Source organism: Rhyacophila brunnea, unplaced genomic scaffold (genome assembly GCF_057557595.1).
Source record: "Rhyacophila brunnea isolate RB1 unplaced genomic scaffold, BYU_Rbru_1.0 scaffold_11, whole genome shotgun sequence".
NCBI classification, from domain to species: domain Eukaryota; kingdom Metazoa; phylum Arthropoda; class Insecta; order Trichoptera; family Rhyacophilidae; genus Rhyacophila; species Rhyacophila brunnea.
The window spans coordinates 33,080,804-33,100,139 of record NW_028232763.1 but is presented as its reverse complement, the minus strand read 5'-3'; the positions used below and the strand labels follow the sequence as shown (position 1 = coordinate 33,100,139).

General features: G+C 39.5%; 1 protein-coding gene across 2 annotated transcripts in view; it reads right to left on the bottom strand.

Moving 5' to 3' along the window:
- The window catches only part of numb (NUMB endocytic adaptor protein), an 80,806-nt gene that overhangs the window by 36,247 nt on the left and 25,223 nt on the right, over positions 1–19,336 (bottom strand). The window contains exon 1 of one of the 2 annotated variants that reach the window (XM_085960283.1): positions 927–1,104. The exons of the other annotated variant lie outside the window; for it this stretch is intronic. The gene's annotated coding sequence lies outside the window, so the exon portion shown is untranslated. Of the gene's footprint in view, positions 1–926; positions 1,105–19,336 lie in introns of those variants that run through there. 2 annotated transcript variants of the gene reach the window in all.

Genomic DNA, 19,336 nt, shown 5'->3' with positions numbered 1-19,336 from the left:
GTGAATACACGATGTAAGTACATTAAAACAGTTTATTATTGTAGTTTAATGTGGGATCTTTCGGATAACTAAATATTAAAATAATCGCGATCTTTATGGAGTACGTAATTACCTTTATATCGTGTTCATTTTTAGTTGTATAAAATAGCTACATAATAGAGTTCTTTCATTATAAATTATTCTGATTTATCAATACTCCCATATCGAGAGCAAGAGGTTCAAATGGGGGCGTAGAGCTAGCTACTATATTTTTTTTGATTTCTACGATTGTTTGTCGTGTCACGTGTGAGCCGATATTTTTTTTTATCACAATGTCAGTGGAAGCCACAACATTACAATGCGTATTGTGCGATAGCATTGATAACACGTGCGTTATATCTACTTTTTATTTATTAATACAATTCACGCAACTACTGAATTATGGTCACAAAGTTATTCGACCGCTGACATAGACGATGTCGCATTCCGATGTGGTTTCGATAGGTGCAACATCGCGATGATTCAAATGTAACCGGATGACCGAATCGCTATCGAGTTTCGATTGACGAGTCATCACCTCACTAGTCGAAAGAATAGAATAGATAATAATAAATAATAATATTCAAATTTAATCGAACAGGAACCATAGCCAATCCAGGCCGGAAAAATATTAGTATTCCGTAAGCCCTAAATACAATATCTCGTTAGTGAGAGGATAAACTTTATTGTAAATCTTTATTCAACTTGGCAGGACAAAGGATTTATAACCCGACGGGGACAGGGTTAGGGAGAGGGAGGAGCGAAGTAAACGTAGCGAGAGGGGCGGAGGGGCTGCATACGTTACTTTTTCCCACAGAAAGAACGCGCAGATGTGAAGAGCGCTTAACGGTCGGCGAACTTTTGAGGATAACTTTTATCAACGATTAAAACTTTTCACGCTTTCAAACCTTTCGATTTCACTAAAACCAACGAATAACTGCGCGACGTGATCGTTGGGAACTTTCGCGTTTGGAAAATAAACAGTTATAACTGGAACTACGAGCGTTTGAAGAGGTAAAGTCGCGAAACCGGTATCGACGACAGACACGCGAAGGACCCGCGGCGCAGTGCGGTCGGACCACGACTAACTTCACGTTTGTTCAGTCCATCGATGCAGGGTTACCTGGTCGAGGCCTGATTTCCCCATTGCAAAATAAATTGACATCAATCAATCATTCATTATCATGCTAAGATTGGCGGCCAAAATAATTTTATCTGTAATCATGAACATATTAAATAGACGCAGTGCGTGAAAAATAAAAAAGGCTCTGATAAACGACCATGTCCATATAAACTGAGTCTATTATATATATATGAAAGTGGTTGAAAAATGAACTGATTTGACAAATATTAAATTTATAAGTAATATGTTTTTAATCGTTATTGTCTTATTATGATAACACGTCTACAGGTGGTCCAAAGGTAAGTAAGTTAAAAATGAACTCTTCGTACGTTGCAACAACGGTACAGTCCTACAAGCATCTAAAGAACGGTCAAAAATGGACCTATGAACACCATTTTGAAAACGTCATTCGAATGTCAGATTCTATCCAGTTGCGAGTCTTGATTGGATAGTTTTCGACTGTAGCTCCCCATCCTTTCTTTAGATAAGTTTGTAGGTCTGTAATGTCCAATGTCCATAGATATTCGTTTAATGTCTTTAACATGCTGTGAAAAGCGTGTGCACTTCATTGTTGAGACATTGTATCGAATGGTGTTTCCTGAATAGCAGTGTCTTTAACAAGCAATGTTGAAATTAAATTTTAATTAAGTTTTTGAAGATTATAATTATTCTTATTTTGATTGTAATCTAAAATTAATACTCTCTTCATTCCCTAAATCTAAAACAAATTCACGACATTATGAAAGCAATACATTCTTCGCAAACTAACCTGACTTTCTACAAAAAGTACAATACAAAATTTTAGTGCACGTAAAAAATTAAATTCCTAATTGGGGGTAATGTTAAAAAACATACCATCGCTAATGTTCTTTGTTTTGTTGGCCGTGTGAAGGGATCATAAAAATTTACGCAAATCGTCATATTAATATGAACATCCACATTGTGGGTTATATTTTATTTTATTAGAAGTGATTATAATAAAATGTATCTAAATACACCTTTTGGCTTGATTAAAATTTATAAAAATGTGATATTTTAATTCGATCAGGCAGTAAACGTAGTCCACAAACCTAAAATACACCAACTAACTGCTCGTCAACAAATGCATATTGCATGAAAACTATTTGAAAGTTGTATAAAAACAAAATATTTAAAATCTTCTAATACAAAGTCCATGTGTTTTTGTATTCACATTGTTCACGTACAGGATGTTGTTAGTATAGACTAGCATCATAAATATACATTTTATGTAGAGCGTTTTCACGATCGCGCGGGTATTACATATTACATTAGTTCCCACTAGGGTAGGAATAATTCACAGCATGGCAACACCAAAGTCAGCTTCGCGCATAAAAAAGAAAAATTAGGGACCGGTATGACTGCAGTTGCCCGTGGTTCGATTCCCTATCAATATTTTTTTTTCAATGGACAGATTCCTAAAGATCGTATGTCATCAACACCAATCCATTCGCATCGCACCAATGCATCGACATGGTAGGTATATTAGATTATTTATTTGTAGAGTAAAAACTTTGAACTTTATAAAATTATATTTAACCAGAGGATCCATAAATATTATCTACACACCTAAACGGGATTCTGAATTAATGCGATACCTACCTGACTAGTGATTGAGACCAAGAAATCTCGTCTTGAGAATTCTCGAGAAATAATCTAAAAAGGTCAATCTCGAATCTCGAGAAATATTTTTTCGCAATTTATCGAGAAATTAACGATACAATTCTGGATCTCGATACAGTGTCTGTTTAGAGATTATATCAAAGTAATTTTACATAAAATAAGAGAAAATGGTAAAAGTTTAAAATTTAGGTTCTTGTTTCACTAAAAACAAAAACACTGCCATTTTACTTAGCAAGGCAATATAATATAAGTAAATTCTTGTTAATTTAATGTTACCGTGTAAAACTTGTTTTTTAATATCATTATCGACCCTATTGCCTAGAACAGTGATGGCGAACCTATGGCATGCGTGCCTCTAGTGTCACGCGAGATGGTTTTACATGGTACGCGCATGTTTTATTTTGAAGAGATAAAAAATTAACCACAATAATTTTAAAAAAAATACAAATACGTTTTGAGTTGTGCGTGCCGCTCAACGCTCCACCGAACGCGCCTACGCTGGACGCGGCCTTAGCGCTTGGCCACAGTGGTAGAGCGGGCAGCGGCATGTATAACTCAAACGTATAATCGTGTGTGATATGCCCGAAAAAAAGACACTGTCTACGAACATTTCACAGATGCGGCAGCGGCGTGGCGTGCGCACAAACGTTTGAGTTGCGCACGCCGCTGCCGCGCCGCCGCCGCCCGACCACTGCGTTCTTGCACTTAGTGCAAGAACGTAGTGGATGCGCGGGGGCGGCGCGGCGGCGTCTTGCGAAACTCAAACGTATAACCGTGTCTAAAATGTTCGTAGACAGTGTCTTTTTTGGGGCATAATACGCACGGTTATACGTTTGAGTTTCGCAAGACGCCGCCGCGTCGCGCCCGCCAATTCACTACGGCCGAGCACTTATAGTAAGTTCTCCGTTAGGTATCGTGGATGCCCTGCCATTCCGCAATTCTGTCAGAACACTGACATAATCTTTATTCAACTGTTGTATTGTGTTGTCCGTTACTCTAAATCTGTTATTAGTTATTAAATCAAAAATGTATCATACGAGCAAGGTAGATTTTTTCAAGGATTATCGGAAGACATTACGATATGTTTAACCATCACAAGTGTCAAAGCTCAGCGTTTTTACTCGTCCGTTGATCAGTAGCAGAGCATAATTATACAAATTGGACGACGTATTGACTTCGGACTTTTGGCTCGTCAATGGCAGGCCCTCATTTCAAAATGATATCAGAAGCGAAACAATATCATAATAATAATATTATGATGACGTACATACTGTGAATAATTCGCCTCTGGCATATTCTGGTGTCAGTTGGACGAGAGAGAGAACGCGTGCTATAACAGTTAGTAGTTATACATGGGAACACTAGACTCTAAAATACGAATGGCCGCAAATAAACCAATATTTTATAAAAACTTTTAGAATTCACCACATAGCAAATATTTTTAAGAATAACATAAATATTTATATTCTTTTTAGACATAAATGTACAATGTTATCTTCGTAAATTATTAAATAAAATTATTTTAACATTAAGTGATCATCTGATGACCAAGAAAATGAATGTGCAATGACTAATAAATGTGTGTGTTCGCGTTCGCAAGCATAGTGAACCAAGTCCATTCTGGTTATTTTTGAGTAAGCTAGGTTCAAACCACAGAACAGATAATAAATAGAATACCAATAGGCTATAATATTCAATACGCCGCATCTTCCTACGAAAATGAAGCACACATTATGCACGTGCAATAGTGTGTGTAATACACCAACATTAAATGAGCGTAAATGCATAAACCGAGAGCAGTTTTCAGTATTCGACGTAAAATGTATTCTTGACACGTGTGTAAGTTTAACCCGGATTCTTCCTTACTCGAGTCGGTTACCTGCTATCGCCTTACCCGTTATGTATGTACCAGTTCCCATTATTTATGAGTTCCCTGGTTCAAACATAATATTCGAGTATTTCTTATTCTGTAAGGGAATGATTTCCCTTACATGATAACTTAAATGGACTCAAAGTAACACTTCAGAATTGCAATCATACCCTTACAGAATTAGAAATATTCAAATATTATGTTTGAAACTAGCTTACTCAAAAATAACCAGAATGGACTTGGTGCACTATGCTTGTGAATCACTCAAATGAGATATTGAAATTAAAATTGATGAATCATAAAGAGTATGTAAATAGAATAATAAAATCAAACCAATTTTACATATTTATTTTTTATGATGATGTGGTTAGCCAAAATGTTATAAGTATGCATATTACTAATAACATATTTCGTAATATTTGATTGTAGATCAGCTTTGACTACTATATCCTTAATACTTTACTTTTATAATAAATTATGTACTTTAACTCAAAAAATACTTATACAATATTTAAATAGTTTTCAAAGCTTTGTTGTTGGTACCTACCAATTTAGTAGGGTTTCATTTCGATATCTCAGGATAAAACATGTCAAAATCTTATTTAGGTATGGTCACAATACGCCTAATATTGAAGCTCGATTTGACATACATAAAAAGGATTCCAAGTTATACACATTTATATTTTTATAAATATCGATGTTTTTTAAAATAAATATAAGAAATATTAAAACTATGAATTAGTCGAAAATCTCTACGACAAAACATAGACAACTTAATAAACTACATTTTAATAATAAATTTGACCATACAATATAATATGTAATAATAAGATGGGATCCTTTGACAAATTCACATTGTATAACATTTTTTTTACAATTGAAGGTTAATAAGATTATTGTATTTACACTGTGTAATTGATACATTTGTAAAAATACTTCTTCTGGTGGAGTGGAGTATTATTTGTTGCAAATTATTTCAATAACTGTATACCTACTTAGTTTACCCAATGATTACTTTCGTCGAACTTGGCACGGGGGTGGCTGTTTCCTCAGCGTCCAAGTCATTTCAGGGTTTTTTTGAGTAATTTATCGGCTACGGGGAATCTAATAATTCGGGGTCTTGGGATATAGCCCCTCTAGATCTACGGTAAATACGGACCTGTGCTTCCTCTGTGTCCAGATCTTTTCAAGGATTTTTTTCAATTAATGTATCGGATACGGGGCCCTAGTTGCCCTACGGTAAATTCGGTTCTGAGGGTACGACCAAAATGAAGAACATAATATCATAAAGCAGTGGTTGCGAACCTATGGCACGCGTTTGAATATAAAAATACCTATAATAATAAGACAGATCGCATTATATAAAAAATATCATGAAAAATACTCTTCAAGAATACGCATTACGTATATAATTGCACAGCTCGGTCCTTAGACTTTATGCGTCACATATAATATTATCGCACTAACCTCATCAGGCGGCGGGGGATGAAATTTCCCAATGAAAAACTGCTCGGCACGTCAGACAGTCGAAAAATAATATTTAGGAAATTTTGGCACGTGTATGTAAAAGGGTTCGCCAACCCTGTCATAAAAGCAATAATTACATGTAATTTATTGTTACGAACGAAGCACATAACATGAATGTGAGTTTGTGTATTTTTATCATTGTGTTTTGTAAATGTCTCCAGTATGAATACGAATTGTGATTATATTATGAAGTATGACAATTGATAAGTATAGTGCCTAAGTTAGTTACAAGATCAAATATTGAAAAACAAAATATTGATTCGAAACTATCAAAAAGTCATACAACCAATATACCTACAACTTATAACAACCATGACAAAACAGAACACGACAAAACAGAACAGTGACAAAACAGAGCATGACAAATCAGAATATGATAAAACAGAACAGTGACAAAACAGAACAGCCAGGGGAAAAATAAAACATTCATTTTTGTGGAATCTATTTATTTACCTAAAAACGCTAGATTTAACACCAACGCCAGATGCATATTTTGAAAGCTAGAAGAATATTTAAAAATGCTAACGGAAGCAATAAGCGTAGAAACACGAATCATCGTTTTCATCAATAGGTTCCATTCATTGTACGAGAAAACAAACTGATTTGTTTAGCATTTGAGCTGTCTTTTCACAGTCCGGTCACACGCTGGAGCCGAAGACTGCTGTCGAAAATACCCGGACGCTAGGAATAAAATGTGGCTACTCATCATAAATCAGTAATACCAACCGGTGTACTCCATCTTCTGTTTTAGGACAATTACCCCCTGGGGCCTGCGCCTGGACGATACCCCACGTATAAAAATACAAACTATAAATAAAATTTCCATATCTTGTGGATACAAAAATTTATTTGAAAGAACAAAATAAGAACACAAATTTTAAAAATATATAGATTTTAACATAATCAGAGAGATAATTTTATTGTGTGCTGTTGAAAATGTTTTTTTTGACCATCCTTTTTTTTTGATCCTAATAAGATCATATTATGGACCTCTACAGAGTGGCGGTTTGTATTAACAGAGTATTGTTTTTACGAGAAATGAATGTTAGCCACTTGTTCAAGGTCCATTTAGGCATTTGCTAGACCAAGGATTCGAACTTAGGATATATTTTACGTTAACCAAAATATACTAAAAATTCGGACCGCTCCCTTTTAGGTATGTATGTGCGCGACTGTCACCGCATGATAACAACTACATTGCGACTGTCATATCGAGTCTTACCCCCCCTCCCACGTTTACTTTCACCGCTACTACATTCCACGTGCCAATATTTCGGTGTGTTCGATATCGCGTGGAGTATTAATTATTAACATTAAAATGCGTAAACCTTTGCGGAAGCAGATGAAGAACATTATTTCGAATGTAAAAGTATTGTGGGGAGAAGAAACAGAAAAGAAAGCTTTTAATTCCTCTCAATAGTGCCAGAGATAGAGTATCTGATATGACAATTCAACACGCAAAGAGCACGTGACGTAACCGCATGCAGCGCTGTGACGTAGAAGACTTGATATAGGGGTTGGTCTACAGTCTACACTCTACATCAGTGCCGAAGGGTGGAGGTAGGCTGTTTTTGTCAGTCATACGTATTTGTTTTTATTGAAATAAGACTACAATGTACAGATGGTGTTGGTTAGTTTTTTTTTTAATTCTATTAAACACTCGTGGTGCAGTGCGTAAGGCGCTGGCTTTCCATCCCGGAGTTCTGGGTTCGATCCCGGTGAGGTCAAAATATATTTACATAATCTAATATGTAAATTCCTCAAGCCTGGGTGTTTTACCACTATTATTGGGCTTCACGGCCTGTTGAGATGTTTAATAAAGAAACAAATAATAATAATAATAATAATAAACACCAAGCCATATTGGATAATAGTCAAAAAACATCTAAAATTATGCAATTAAATCATACACAACTTTAAATATTTTATAGATAGAATAATATTTTTATCAATTATAGTTTGGTTAAGACAGGGCTTTGAATTTAAAAAAAATAACCGAAAATATGAAAATAGTAAATGGCATTCTTAATCCAACAAAAAAATAAGTATGAATGAAAAAGTATGCACAATTTTGTCGTATCGCTCAAAATATACCAAAACTATTATGGTTTGGTTTAGGCAGGGTTTATTTGATTTTTAAAAACTAACCAACAGCATCTGTAAATAAATTATAGTCTTAGTTCAATAAAAACAAATACCTATGACTAACAAAGTATAATGTGCACTATTTATGGCGGATCTTAACAGCCTACCTCCACGATTTCCGAGCGAAGCAGCGCCAAAGCAATTAAAAATATCGGTTTGCTGTAATCCCAAAGAAAACAAATAGGTATGACTAACAAGGTGTAATGTGTACTATTTATGGCGGATATTAACAGACTACCTCCATCCTTCGCTACCGCTCTGCATGGTATTAACCAAATTTAAACATCGTCGACTTTCCCCCTCATATTATAAAAAAACTTACCCCATCGATCAACGCATTCTAAGCCGACATTGTACTTACCGTGGGAACTAGTTATCGGTCATTTCCGCTTCGAAAAAACGATTGTCGATTGCTTGACTAACATCCACTGTTATCTATGATTAGGTATATTTAAAAATGAATTTTAATATGACATTCACACTGTAAAATTAATAGCTCTCTACCCGTTCGGGTAACTTTGACCGACGACGTTCCTCTCTATTTACATTACCCGATAAAACATACTTTTACTATTTTTTTTATATAATATAATTTTATAGCTATAGCGAATCTTTATCTGCATAAAATATAGAAACAAAAGGTACCTATACTTAAACCGTGTCCGGAAACTTGTACGTATGCAGTTCGCCGTATCACACCGTGAAATGTTGTATAGGAAATATATTATGGCCGTATATTAAAGACCGTCCAACCTCTTTGGGTCGTATAGTACTGACATAAAATTCATGTCTAAATAAAACACGGTTCTTGTCGGTTTACTTACACTTTATAGGAAGCCGGCAGCAAACAAATTTTAAAATTAGTCGATATACTGGATTATTTGTTAGGTTAGGTTAGATTAGGTTTTCATTTTTGAATTCACGAATTTTGCCAAAATCAGCTATAATGAAAATGATCACGTTGAATCTAATAAAATTGGAGACCGTATCTTTCCGATAAGAAAGCTCACGGCGAACTGTGCCACGGTGAAATGTTTTACGTACAATTTACATGTAACCTACTTAAACGCATAATAAACAAATCAGCTGATTCGATTTTAATGTAATTCATCCACTTATGGTGACAACGGTTGAATCTATGCACGCGCACCTTACCTCACCACTCCACCGCTGCAATTTAACCACGTAGCCTAGTGTGTTATTCAGTTTTAAGTCAGCATTATATACTTTTAATAAACTAATGTTGTTATTCAACGAATAAGACACAAGATTTCAGAATGCAACATTCTATATACCTGAATATATATAATTTAAAACATCTCATGCATATACCTACACACTAGAAAAAGTCGTTTATGTAAACAAAATAGGTTAGTAATTAAGGAATTAATTGATACCTACTGTCACGCACTGATTTTTCCGCCCCTGTGGGGGGCGCTCCCATAAGGAGTAGTGCTCCCCAGCCGCTCGGTCTGACCCTGGTAGTCAATGTGCCACCGGCGTAATGATGACGACCCCGGCAAGGCCGAACAAAAGCATGCGATATATTTCATGTGTATAAGTCCCGCAGTTTGCTCTGACAGGTCCCACGACTTCTCAGGGTGAACTGCGGATGAATAAGTCGGTCACTGACCATGAGTATAGGTAATAGGTAATAAAGTATAGGATAAAAATTTGAATTAAATATGTTTAGATAAGGGGATAATTAAATTAAATAGGATGGAAAATATGATCTGAATTGTAAGTGTAAATATGAAATATAAATTGTGATGTAATAGATAAAATAATGTAACAACATGCAAGGACTAATGAGAATAATAAAAGGAGACTTATGGATGGGCGTTATAGTACATAGTAAATAAGGTAATTAAGTTGTATTGTAATAGCTCGATGTCACCACGCATCGCACGTACGAGGCGCAATGATTGTTAACATATGCTCATAGGTCCTGTTGCGAAAACTTCCATTTGCACATATGTGCAATCACAAAGTATAGCAACACGTAGGGCAACCATCGATCCGATTTCAATCACGATCCCGCGTAATCAATTTCCATACAAAAATTCGATTTGTAATAGCTACGGCTGTTCCGCGCGCGGCGTTTCCGAATCGGTATTCCGGCAGCTTTCCTGCTCTGACGTACGACGGCGTCTCTGTCGTACGTGTTTGAAACCGATTTCGCGATCCGATTTGCCACTCTGCAGAGACAGAGCCCCTCTCGCTCGCGTATATGACGGCGTCACGCTCACGCGCGACGGGAGAATCGGATCGATGATTTTGGTCGATCAAGGAGACCGCGTACTGGAATAAGGCGCGGGAAATCTTTGATCGGCGAAGTATGAGTATGTACTAAACAATTATTGCTGCCTATATGTCTGGTTGACGGAATAACATCCGTCAACTAGTCGTAAGTATGTGCCGGTGGCGACACCGAGCTGTATTAGATGTTAAGGTAGGAAAGATTGCGCGACAGGCACGCAGATATATTCAATTTAAGTAACGTTCCCTCTAGATATCAATTAATATTAAACTTTCATGTTATAACTAAATTAATGACCTACCGATTTCATATTCTGAGACCAACGTCGAGGAGGTATTCAGGCCGTCGGAGTGCCTCAAAGATTGGCCCTCCAACGGTAGTTGGCCGAAGGGTTGGTATGCGCTATCGTAGGCTTGGTGCCACGAATATGCCAATTTGACCACTGGCATATGAAGCCTTACCATCCAGGCTAACTCAGGAGCGCCCTTGTTTCTGAGTGAGAGGCACCGTCACGCCGCTAGAGCCCACGGGGCCGGCCGCCTCTGTGACGGCCCTCCCTCAGCCATGAGGAGTGTCACCACGCGGGGGGTGTGCTGTATCGATAGGCGATTTGACAACGAATCCGCCGATACCAGGCACTCCTTCGTACGGACATTTTTCGCTTGGCTGGGCCGGAAACAAGGCGCTACTGCTTCTGAAGGTACGTACTCTCAGTACTAGGAGGTACCAGAAAAACATAAGTGACGCGAGGGCGGTTCCGCCCATCAGGAGGTACCGCCTAAGACCTATAATTTGGCGTAACCGGCTTTTACATGGATGTTGCGGATAATCGGCCACGGCACGATTTCCGCCAATCTTCATAGTGAAACCGTTACAGATTTTCGCACCCCCCGAAACGTTGGACAAGGGGATGAAATCGGTCAGATCTGTATAAAAACCCGTGATTTTAGAATCCAGCATCAGTCGTTTTCTGCTCTTACTACCCCGAACCTGCGACGGTCGGCGGTATAATTTTTCTCACATTTCGATATACAAGTCTTCGAGGGACTTGAGGGGAGGTACTCGCTGAGGTCCATAATACCCACCGGTTGATACCTACACCCCTATACCTACTGTCAATCTGACCGTTAGGCGAAGTGTCAGGCAGCGACTTAGCCATTTCATCCGCGTTATAATTTCTGTTTTATTGGACCGGGTTTCCAACCTTTTCGACACAGTGCCCCGTGCTCGCGTAATCTCGACTACCGATAAAAAAATAAATTAGTGCTTAAATAATTAAATAATAAATGTGTTGGTTTATATAATTAGTTATTATATAATAAATAAGACTTTTTTTTAATATTTTGTGGTTTCCGACTTTCATAATTCGAACTTTATAACTTTTGGTGGTCGCGGAACCTAATAAATTGACTTGATACAGTGAATAGTTCTTTTTATTTGGCTATAATATTGTGCCTACCTGTTCTTCCGACATTCGAATGTACCTCCACTCCAGGCCCGGAGCTAGCCGAGGATTCGGAGGCCTACATCGTGGCGCCCAACTTAATGGTGCTGTCCAGGTCGCATAAACCTGGCCGGATCCCAGACCCTGAGATCCTCTACAGCATCACAAATATAGAAATAAATAGTGAGTACGATTTTTAACTGTGTTATACAACATCAAGCTCACTGGAAGAGCAGTGTAGTGCAAAAAGGAACTTTGACATTAATATGAACTATATAATATAAAACAAAAACTTAAAAAAAAAATACTTAGCAAAATTTTAAAAAAAAAACTTAAAAACACTTATAAAATTTTTGCGAAAAGCCAATACTTAGTAAAAATTTTGAAGAAGATTAAAAACACTTGTGAAATTTTTAACAAAAATAAAAAGACTTGTGAAAATTTTAACAAAAATAAAAAGACTTGTAAAATTTCGAAGAAAAAAAAACACTTGTGTAATTTTTTAACAAAAATAAAGACTTGTAAAATTTCGAAGAAAAATAAAAACACTTGTGAAAATTTTAACAAAAATAAAAAGACTTGTAAAATTTCGAAGAAAAATAAAAAAAAAAAAAACACTTGTGAAATTTTTTAACAAAAATAAAGACTTGAAAAATTTCGAAGAAAAATAAAAACACTTGTGAAAATTTTAACAAAAATAAAAAGACTTGTAAAATTTCGAAGAAAAATAAAAATCTTCGTGTAAACACCAAAAACACTTTGAAAAATTTTGTTGAATAAATACTTATAAAAATTTTCGCGTAAAAACAGAAACACTTTGAAAAATTTTGTTGAATAAACACTTATAAAAATTTTCGTGTAAAAACAAAAACACTTTGAAAAATTTTGTTGAAAATACTTATAAAATTTTTGTGTAAATTTAAAAACACTTGGAAAAATTTTCGGATTAAAAACACTTACAAAAATTTTCGTGTTAAAAATAAAAAACATTGTGAAAAGTTCGCGTAAAATGCCATGCCGAATTCGGCACCTTAGAAGACTGCGGCCGAACAAAACGACGCAGCGATGCCAAACAAACGCTGATACCATAGTATAGCTTGTCAGCATGCGTAGGCAGGAGCCAGGATCCGTGAGACCCTCGTATACAGAATTACGGGGCGAAACATGAACGAGCAGACGAATCCGGACAGGAGTCCGCGTGCGAACGCAAACGCGGCCCCTGCGGGACCGGAGGCATCTGAAGGATGGAAGGCGGCCGTGGAGAGTGCGGCTAACACGCCCGACGCCGCATCATCAGCCATGGAGCTGACGATGGTCTTCGGACAAGAATAGTGTTAGTGGGTGAATTACGAAGTGATGAAGAAAGGACACGCGTCGAGTGCCATGAAGGTGGACGAATATTATTGACTTTTCTTTGAAAGCGTAATAGATATATTCCTTTTTTTTGTAAACCTGAATAAAATTTATATGTCATGTCCAACTTTACTAGGTACTGTCACATTTTATTAGATTTAGGGGTTTTGCCTAAGTCCAGCGAAGCGTGTGAGTTGCACAGATGTATAGGAACGTGGGTGGCATATTTCGAGCCAGTAACCGTTTGGACCAGAGCCATGTGTCTAACAACACAGGAAATTAAAAAAAAAAAAATACACGCATCAATTCGTTTCTCTTTTCTGTTGAAAATGAATCATAGTTTGGGATTGTTATTTTAGCAAGACTAGTAAACATTAAATCCCAAGTCTGGCAGCAAATAATATTAAGAAAACAAACCGTAATATTAAGTCAATTTTAGTATGAAATCGCCATGCTTTGATGTGGACATACCAAGGCCGACGCGGTGGGCGGCGCGAACCAGCTGCCCGCCCGAAGGGTGGAGGAGGCTGCGGTGAGACTACAATCGAACAGCCGTTCGACAAACGGTAGGTGCTCTGTATCGACGCCGAAGCTGGCGTCAACATTGTGTAGTAAAATAACCGACTAACATTGTGTCAACTCTGACTAATAATTATTATGCTAACCGATACAGCTGAATCTAGCACCCTGTGTAATTGATTGGTGATTAATACTAAAATTGAAACTAACGATTAAGAAAAATTAATAGTAATGATAATTTTAAATGTGCATGGGAGATTTTTATTAGACATATAACTGATAGAAGCAGAGGCGGCGTGTTGCATCAATTGCCGTAGCTTCTGGTGGCTTTGACTACGCGCTCAGGCGAGACACGACGTCCCAGAACCTGTGCACCGTGACTGGGATGACCAGGCGGAGGTGGCCGGAGTGCCCCTCGCGTCAAAGACCATCGCCAGGGTCACCGTGACAGGGGAGATGTAATCTTGGTCGGCTAGAAACGATCGCCCCAAGACATGCCATTGAGGGAGCCTGAAGTGATCGCGAGCGCACTGTCGGGGCACACTGGAGTGCGTTGATGGGTGATAGTGACACGTCGCCTCATACAAAATAGGTTCTGGCAAGAGTGGCGGGTTGCGTCATTTGCCGCAGCTTCTGGTGGCTTCGACCACGCACGTAGGCGAGGCACGACGCCCCAGAACCTGTTCACCGTGACTGGGATGACCAGGCGGAGGTGGCCAGAGTGCCCCTTGCGTCAAAGACCATCGCCGGGGTTCACCGTGACAGGGGAGATGTAATCTTGGTCGGCTGGATACGATCGCCCCCAAGACACTGCATCGAGGGAGCCTGAAGTGATCGCGAGTGCACTGTCGGGGCACACTGGAGTGCGTTGATGTGAGACAGTGACACGTTACCTCATACAAAATAAATTCTAGCAGGAGTGGCGTGCGAGCGTCGCCAGCCTGAGCTTCTGGTGACCCTGACGGTGCCCGTAGGCGAAACGCGACGTTCCAGAACTCACGCACGGCGTCTGGATGATCGACGAAGTTGCGCGGAGTAACCTCTCGTCCAGTGATCGCCGGAGGCTGCCGTGGTGAGGGAAGGTGGAATCCTGGGTAGCGGACTCGATCGCGCCCAGGACAGAACGCCGCGGAAGCGTAGGACTAGCCATGGACGCTTCGTAGGGGGGCGCTGGAGGGTGACGGTGGACGGCCGACGCACGTAGCTCATGTGCAGCGTAGCAGGATGTGTGATTGTCCATTTTAGGTTTCTTTTACAGGTTCTTTCCTTTTCCGCTTGGCAGGACGCACGGGGAAACGGCGCCAAAAAGGGTCCGTTCTCCCGGCGTCCGCGGACGTACGGTAGGAATCCCGAGCTATACGTCGTGGTTTACTACCGCTATCCTGATGCGCGCAAGAAGAGTCACGCACGTAAGGCAAATAGCTATGGGACGAAGGAGTGCACGCCTTCGCCCAATAAAGCTCTCCAACTGAAAGCACTTACGTGACGTGACAGCAAAGACACCGCGCGCATAAATGGGACAGAGGCCCAGGGTAGCGGAGTACTCACACGGGTATGAGTTGGGTTCCACCACGTCGGAATGGAGGAAGCGGAACGGCGATTAATTCTTTTGTTTTCTTTGTCTTGCTACTAAACCCTAACACGCATGTATAATTCTTGTCCTTTCTTTTTTTTTTTCGCTTGTGTTGTAAATAAACCCATATATGTACGTCTGACGTCGAGGATACGACCGGGGGAACCTCCCTGGCGTATGATCTGTAGGTCCCAGAACGGGCTGCCTGGCTCACACCGGGAAACCTGTACGCCCAACCCTGACGAAGGACTGGGGGAAGGATGCTTCCTTAAGCTCTTGTCCTAACCAACACTCCTCGTCAGGAGGGTAACAGGCAGACTATTTCGTCACCAGCAGCCCGGGAATGAATTATTCTCTAATCCATAATTGCATTGTATAAAAATTTCTCTTTGTTTTCCTTCTCCCATATTCTTGCACCCGACTCTGGGCAAATAATAAATATAAAACATAATTACCCCTCACTGTCATGTGCATGCCGTAGTGTTACGAATTATTTTAGGTATTTTCTTTTGTACGTTTTATCATTAATTTTTTTTTTTTGAGCATGTTTTGTTTCGTGAGGCGGAGCCGAGGGGGGGCCGGTGGCTAGTTGAGGTCAGATCCTGGCGGTGGTTTTGCTTTGGTTGGGGGGATTTGTCACGCACTGATTTTTCCGCCCCTGTGGGGGGCGCTCCCATAAGGAGTAGTGCTCCCCAGCCGCTCGGTCTGACCCTGGTAGTCAATGTGCCACCGGCGTAATGATGACGACCCCGGCAAGGCCGAACAAAAGCATGCGATATATTTCATGTGTATAAGTCCCGCAGTTTGCTCTGACAGGTCCCACGACTTCTCAGGGTGAACTGCGGATGAATAAGTCGGTCACTGACCATGAGTATAGGTAATAGGTAATAAAGTATAGGATAAAAATTTGAATTAAATATGTTTAGATAAGGGGATAATTAAATTAAATAGGATGGAAAATATGATCTGAATTGTAAGTGTAAATATGAAATATAAATTGTGATGTAATAGATAAAATAATGTAACAACATGCAAGGACTAATGAGAATAATAAAAGGAGACTTATGGATGGGCGTTATAGTACATAGTAAATAAGGTAATTAAGTTGTATTGTAATAGCTCGATGTCACCACGCATCGCACGTACGAGGCGCAATGATTGTTAACATATGCTCATAGGTCCTGTTGCGAAAACTTCCATTTGCACATATGTGCAATCACAAAGTATAGCAACACGTAGGGCAACCATCGATCCGATTTCAATCACGATCCCGCGTAATCAATTTCCATACAAAAATTCGATTTGTAATAGCTACGGCTGTTCCGCGCGCGGCGTTTCCGAATCGGTATTCCGGCAGCTTTCCTGCTCTGACGTACGACGGCGTCTCTGTCGTACGTGTTTGAAACCGATTTCGCGATCCGATTTGCCACTCTGCAGAGACAGAGCCCCTCTCGCTCGCGTATATGACGGCGTCACGCTCACGCGCGACGGGAGAATCGGATCGATGATTTTGGTCGATCAAGGAGACCGCGTACTGGAATAAGGCGCGGGAAATCTTTGATCGGCGAAGTATGAGTATGTACTAAACAATTATTGCTGCCTATATGTCTGGTTGACGGAATAACATCCGTCAACTAGTCGTAAGTATGTGCCGGTGGCGACACCGAGCTGTATTAGATGTTAAGGTAGGAAAGATTGCGCGACAGGCACGCAGATATATTCAATTTAAGTAACGTTCCCTCTAGATATCAATTAATATTAAACTTTCATGTTATAACTAAATTAATGACCTACCGATTTCATATTCTGAGACCAACGTCGAGGAGGTATTCAGGCCGTCGGAGTGCCTCAAAGATTGGCCCTCCAACGGTAGTTGGCCGAAGGGTTGGTATGCGCTATCGTAGGCTTGGTGCCACGAATATGCCAATTTGACCACTGGCATATGAAGCCTTACCATCCAGGCTAACTCAGGAGCGCCCTTGTTTCTGAGTGAGAGGCACCGTCACGCCGCTAGAGCCCACGGGGCCGGCCGCCTCTGTGACGGCCCTCCCTCAGCCATGAGGAGTGTCACCACGCGGGGGGTGTGCTGTATCGATAGGCGATTTGACAACGAATCCGCCGATACCAGGCACTCCTTCGTACGGACATTTTTCGCTTGGCTGGGCCGGAAACAAGGCGCTACTGCTTCTGAAGGTACGTACTCTCAGTACTAGGAGGTACCAGAAAAACATAAGTGACGCGAGGGCGGTTCCGCCCATCAGGAGGTACCGCCTAAGACCTATAATTTGGCGTAACCGGCTTTTACATGGATGTTGCGGATAATCGGCCACGGCACGATTTCCGCCAATCTTCATAGTGAAACCGTTACAGATTTTCGCACCCCCCGAAACGTTGGACAAGGGGATGAAATCGGTCAGATCTGTATAAAAACCCGTGATTTTAGAATCCAGCATCAGTCGTTTTCTGCTCTTACTACCCCGAACCTGCGACGGTCGGCGGTATAATTTTTCTCACATTTCGATATACAAGTCTTCGAGGGACTTGAGGGGAGGTACTCGCTGAGGTCCATAATACCCACCGGTTGATACCTACACCCCTATACCTACTGTCAATCTGACCGTTAGGCGAAGTGTCAGGCAGCGACTTAGCCATTTCATCCGCGTTATAATTTCTGTTTTATTGGACCGGGTTTCCAACCTTTTCGACACAGTGCCCCGTGCTCGCGTAATCTCGACTACCGATAAAAAAATAAATTAGTGCTTAAATAATTAAATAATAAATGTGTTGGTTTATATAATTAGTTATTATATAATAAATAAGACTTTTTTTTAATATTTTGTGGTTTCCGACTTTCATAATTCGAACTTTATAACTTTTGGTGGTCGCGGAACCTAATAAATTGACTTGATACAGTGAATAGTTCTTTTTATTTGGCTATAATATTGTGCCTACCTGTTCTTCCGACATTCGAATGTACCTCCACTCCAGGCCCGGAGCTAGCCGAGGATTCGGAGGCCTACACTACCTTAATTTAAAATACCAAAACCGATAGCCAACCTTGTAACGCAATTCGATAAGCATTTCATGTAACAACTACTAGTTAAAATCGTCGTAATTATCTCAGGCGTCCGTAGTTTAATGGTAAAACATACTGGCGTGAATCCAGCAGACAGAGGTTCAAGTCGACGGGCGTCGTATTTTTTTCAACATGAACGATTTTTTTCTAGTATGCATGAGATGTTTTCAAATTATGTATATATTAAGTATTATATATATATAAAAAAAAAAAAAAAAAGATCAGCATTACGCAGTAGAAAAGTGTAAATCAGGGAAGTACACCGAATGAGCTGAGCAGACCTATATTTTAAGAATTTATAAAACAATGCCCAACTATTTCATCCACCCAGGTGGAATATGTCAATGTCGGAAGTGATTTGGTTGAACAAAGTAATTGCCCTCCCAATTGGCATTACCAATGGCAGGTTAGTTATCCACCTTGGGAGAACAAAAAACGGATGCCTTCGATTCCTAAGATAATTATCAGAGACACACAAGCCAATGCCACCAAGAATGGCAGAGTTTCCATTTACGCCACGAATAACTCGGAAAAAATATGTAGCTAAATAAAGATCCCTTCTAAACTATAAACTACAGTATGTAATCATACCTAAGAGAAAGTCGGTCGGATACAGCCACGGATAATATTCATACAGCCGAAAGTAAAGGAGTCTCGAAAATTTCTTCTAGACGTGTACAGGCGCTATTACATTTCTGATATAAAATCACACATTGACTTAAAGTTACTCGAAATTGACAAAACACAAATAAAACCTTTTAATACAATTTAATTTAATAAATAATAA